The sequence below is a fragment of the Polyodon spathula genome, chromosome 27 (genome assembly GCF_017654505.1).
Source record: "Polyodon spathula isolate WHYD16114869_AA chromosome 27, ASM1765450v1, whole genome shotgun sequence".
NCBI lineage: Eukaryota > Metazoa > Chordata > Actinopteri > Acipenseriformes > Polyodontidae > Polyodon > Polyodon spathula.
The window spans coordinates 2561230-2567264 of NC_054560.1; positions in this window are offsets into that span (position 1 = coordinate 2561230).

The following is a 6035-nucleotide window of genomic DNA, read 5'->3' on the forward strand; positions in this document are numbered from 1 at the left end:
CCATCTGGTCACATGCGCTTCAGTTTTGATCTTGTTAGGAAGTTTTAATCTTGAGAGAAGTCTTAGCAAACAAGCGGTTTGCTTTAGTAAACAGTGAAACATTGAAGACAGTGTGTGTAGCCTTTAGATATGTTATAAAACACATCTTGAAAGAGTTTTTTTCAGTTTCTGAAATAGCTGAGTTGTCAATATCTATTTTATTGGTGCACCAGATAATATCGGCAATGTGATGTCATGTGGTTGCAAAAGGCATAATCATATTTCAATAGAACATTGTAAAGATCAGACAGCATTATATTTAGTTTGGAAAAGGTGAAAATCCTGTCAATGTGTGGAATCAATGTTTCTGTTTCACTTTTGACATTAGCAGAACTAAGCAGTCAACAAATAGGGAAAAAATATATATTTTCCAGGTTTTCACACCAGGCAGGTTCTAATGTAGTTCATTGAATCTGTTAAGAGGCAATTAATTGATGTAAAACCTGGTTGGAATAAAGACTAGGACTGGAATAGATCTTGAGGACCAGAGTTGAGTACCACTGAACTAGGGAATGCAATTTGGACCCTGTAGCATTTATATTATTTTTTCCAAAGGTAAGTAGCTTTGTTTTACTGTCCCTCACCTTTTCATGCTGTTTGCAATCGTTCTGCCATGACTCAAATACTGTGTGTTTTATATTTTTTGATAAGTGTGTAAGCCTTACTGTGAGGTCTTTTCAGCTCAAACAGTTGCAGATTTCAAGTTAGCTATAACATGTTATAGGTAACTTGAATTCTGCAACTGTTTAAGCTAAAAACCCTGCAACTAGGGTCTAGTTAAGTAACTTAGAGTTCAGTTGGAATGAAAACCAGCAGACACGGGGTCCCCAGGACCAGGATTGGGAAACCCTGATCTTAGTCTTGGTGGCAACTAGAGTATTGCCACCAAGACTAAAGGAAACACCACAGTTCCAGATCACTAGATTGCGCTGGCTCATACTTCTACAAAGACACTTTGGCTGCTGTAGCCTCAGTTTCATATATCTATGGCAGACAGCTAGAACTGAAGAGCAGATCTTGAACTCGGATGAAAGCACCTTAACACAGAATTGTCAAAACAAATGTTGGGAAGAATAAAGATACTTTTGAGCTCTTGAAAGCTGTTGTTTGTAGATCAAAGTTAATCTGACAAACAGTATCAACTCTTTGTCATCTTAAAAAGGCTGATCCCTTCAATCTAACAAGGGTTTGAATGTCTCCCGTGTTTCCCATAGCCAGCAATGCCTAATGTAAACTTTTCATGTTTAATTGCTAAAATGCCTCTGCCTCCAACTTAATCCTTTAACAAGAGTATGTCTCTATCTTGGATGGCAGATGTCGATAGCGCTGTGGTGTTGCAGCAATAAACTAGTCTGTTATATACACCTGTCCTTGTTCAATCAATACAGAATTAAACTTTCATTTTCTTGAAAAAGAGCGCCCCACGCATAAACAATTGGCAGATCAATAGGGATCACAGATTTTATTGCAGCATTCAAGGTGTAAACAAGGGATTAGTATCACAATGTCTCACAGATTGATAGTCAGGACTATAAACTTGATTACTGTATGTGTTTCACTGTTTGAAAATGAAATAGCCCCTTGACACCTGTATTGCACGCTACGTGGATGCCTAGAAGATGACAGATATTAGAATTACCCTTATTTGATATTGGAAAAATGACTTTCATTATTTCTACTTTACAACATGCAGTAAAAGCTGTCCGTTGGAAAACAATATCTGCTGTGTGTAAAAAGCATTGTATATTTGGAAAGCCCCCAAAAAAGGGGAATGTGTATGAAATACCAATTATCTTAACATTGTACCGTCCTTGTTTAGATCTACTTTGTGTTTTACTTACTGTTCCAGTCATCACAGCCTGAAGTTTAAAGCATCCCTAAGGACTCAGAGCTCTGAGAATCATGACTGAATCCATCTGGTACCCCAGACTATGATCATGAACCTGTCTCCTTGCAACACCTGCAGAGAACCGCAGAGTTACGAACGCCTTGGGAATGGAGGCTGTTCTTAAGTCTGAAATGTCTGTAACTGTGAAAATGAGTTTTCAATGGTTTTAATAAATGTGTACACCGGCTATCTACCGCCTTAGTCTGAAGAATAACACAAGGATGCAGCACAGTAATGCAATACTCATATTGTTAGGAGTTGAAAGGCTTTAAAATCGTACTATACGTGGGAAAATGCGAAATGTAACTTAATATTCCATTTTTGACTGTAAACACAAATTTAAACATCCAGGAAAAGCTGGGCTAACGTTCTGCTTGTTTTTATTTTATTTTAAATGAAATGCGTTTGCGCATCTCTCTTTTTTTTTTTGTATTTGTTTATTTGTTTAAAACTCAAATGTTTCTAGTAAAATGCCCTACACTGAAATCGGCCTCACCTCAGACTGGATGCATTTGTTGGTAGAACACTCTTTTGCATTTCTGTTCTTAGCGTTTCAGCAGGTTAGCAGTGCAGTTTTTTTAAATTGGATTCTATTTGCAGGCACGTTTGAGTAATTGCTCACTTCCAGCTAAAAGTGGGGTGTTCCGGCTCCTCTTAGCTGTATTGAGGCCTCACTGGTGCTTTGAACTTCCGAGTTTTAAGTAATTTACAGAATAAGATAACTTTTATTCTCTTAAGTTGATTCAAATGTCATTTTAATTGCTTTTCTGCCTTTCGGTTGTATTTTCAGTCATTCCAAGTGGTTCTGGGTTTTGTTGCTACATTATCGAGTTAGTATCATTTTCTCTAAATTGCCTTTACCACCTGGCTTTGAGCTTGCCTAGAGAATCTTAACTGCAGGGTCTCAACAGCCTTCCATATTCCATTCAAACCAAACTTTGCCAGCCTGTATCTGTCTATATAGATATAGGGTAGGTGGAGCTGGTGAAATTGAAAGGTTACATTGTCAGAAGACTGGGATAGAATGAGGAAGCTTGTTCAATGTGGGTATTCAATAAGTTCAGGTAAAGCCAGAATAACAACTCATGTGGGAGCAACAGAACCCAGAAGAACTCGCAACATCTATAAAATAGTAAAGGAAATGTAAGGAAAGCAGCTTTGAAAACAAGATGCTTTAGCTCCTTTGTGACCGGCAAATGAAAAGACCTGCGTTAATACATCTAAAAAAATGTTGGAAGTGTTGTCAAGAACGTTATTTTGAATCCTCAGTATGTATCACATGAAGGCATGATCAAAGGTTTTAAATGTGCTATGTCATCAAATGACATTAGGGAAAAAAATGTACTGACCCAACAAAATAGTTAAGCATCAGGGCTAATCCTGCTTAGACAGAATTATTTTAAGCCTGACAAAATTGTCTAATTAACTATCAAACCTACTATAGGCATGGTATACATTTGCTGACTGAAGAGGATCAAGTGAGCCTGGCTAATCTCATGTGCTTTTTTAGCAATGTATGTATAATTATTAGTAGTTTGTAGATTTTTCTGGGCTTTAAAATTATTGTAGCTTACAAAATAACCCCCTTGCACTTCTATTAGCTTGTCTCAAACGCGCACTTTCGAAGTCATAGCAAACATGTATTTTAATTTTAAAACACGAGATCTGGTTCCTGCATTGAATCTGCTGCCTAAAGCAATCATTAGAAATCTAACACAGGTCTGGAAAAAACAAGTAGCATCTAAACAGGAACAATTATTGACTTATTGTTCCCGGATTTACCTATTAACAACTTCTAAACATGTTCTCTTCCTTTTGGAATGTATGGAAACTGAATGATGTGTTTATTTCAGTTTCTCTGTTGAAGGAACGACACAACAAGGTTTTTAGTAGAACTGAACAAGTTTCCTTTATTGATGCCAATAATCATAAAGTTACACACATATTGTGGAAACATTAGCATACTTAATAATGTATCCCTAGTGATCAATTACCTAACCTGCTGGAAGAAGGAGATGGTCAGTCATCGGGACAGGACTCAGGTATGCTTCTTGAATTAATCTCCAAGTGTCTGCTGTCTCTACACCCCTTTGCGTGTAACCCTTAGTGGCTGGGTTATCTCTGTATTAGAAACATTTTCATCAGACTGCTCTTACTTGCTGCAGGTCAGGTAAGGTCAGTGCTGTTCATTTTATAGCCACTTTCACATGTAATAAATAATGATTTCCTTGACAGCAGCAGCACAGCTGCATCTCAATCACAGTGTAGTCGTTTCATTAACTCTTGCCTTACAGTGACACACTGATGATGCAATCGACCCCAGTAACCACAAGCAGTGAAATGTTACTAACAAATATGTTTTAATAACTCAGCATTGGAATGATAGTTTGCCGAGATTTGTGTTTCTAATTCGTTGTTTTCTATGATAACGTATTACATTTTCCATTAAAAAAATCAATACAAGTTAACCATTTATTGATTTATTGGTGATGTAAAGCGGGGGAATGTTTGAAGTTAGTACATAAAACACATACATTCGCTTTTCTGTTTAATCTTGCAGATCTGGGGCACTCAGACACTATTTCGCTTTAAGGTCTTTTTTTTTTTTAATAATGCGCTGTTTCTTTCCGCTGCTACACACCTGGTGAGACCGGAATGTTAAACACGTTTACGTGTCTTTACAGTTCACTGGGACGTGACCCCTGAACAGTTGACATTTCAAAGCTAGTGTGTTGTGCTTGTGTTATTAATCTACTGAAAACCCTTTATATCAACACCGTATTGATATATACTGCTAAAAACAGGTAACCCACAATACACCTGGTATCCTCCAAGTCGGTGGCAGAACGAAAACATTGGAGGTTACGATTAGAAATTAAGACTAGACCCAGAGTTGGTCTATTACTATAGTTATTAATATTATTAGAAATCAGCATCAGCGATTTTGCCCATGTAACTATAACTAACACACAAGAGCCTATGGTTTTGTGGTCGTTATTTGGGATGGATCTTTCAACGTGTTTTCCTAGCTTCATATTGAATTCATAGTCATTAACGTCTATCATTGATTTAAAGTTTTGGGACTGCCTGTTTGCTCTCACTTTTATGAAGAGAGCTGGACTCAAATAGCTGCTTAGAAACGTGATGTGTTTACAATGCTATATAGTGCAGCGAGGCCGCTGTTCAGGGTCCTGAATACGGATCGGACTGTAGTACCCAATTGAATTCCAGCAAAATTCAGACACCTGTCACTGATAGGACATCTCTTTCTGTAGGCATATTGTACAGTAAAGGAATGTGCATTAAATATACATAGGCTAGTCCTTTAAGGTCCCAAATGTTAAGTACGTGACTTGGAGCCTTTATAGTGTTACAGAAAGCAGACTGCGAGTTTAGGTTCAAACCTACACACTTCAATGTGGTGTTCTTAATGTAGCCCTTACTTGGATTTGAACCACAACTTGAAGACCTGGAAGATTAAAGACGGCTCGCCATATATCGTATTCACAAGCATAAAACGACACACCGATAAGCAGCGACAGCCGACACTTGCTACCGGAGTGTATGTGTGGCTCTGTCGGCGAATCTGAAGTAATCAACCAGACGACATCACCTTGCTGCGGATAGTTGCCACTACACACGCTTTTTTTTCTCGAGTTATTTTTTATCTATCCACGCTAGGTAGCGATGTTTATCCCCTGGATCAGTGTGCAATAAGCTTATCAAAAATAGAGCAAGTGAGGGAGGGGAGGTTGTTATTGTATTACTGCAATATCTGATTGTCAAAATCCGCAACCCCCGCGGCAGTGATGGGTTAAAATCCGCAACCCCCGCGGCAGTGATGGGTTAAAATCCGCAACCCCCGCGGCAGTGATGGGTTAAAATCCGCAACCCCCGCGGCAGTGATGGGTTAAAATCCGCAACCCCCGCGGCAGTGATGGGTTGTTTGTAAGCACTCCCCTTGGCTTGAAACTCTCAGAACACCGTATCTTAGAGAACGAGTCGGGATGCGTTGATAAATGGATAGAATTGTCTTGGGATAGCAGGTCACTGAAGTTAAACATGTACCAGCAAAATAAAGGAGGGGTGAGGAGAAAGGTTGTACTTA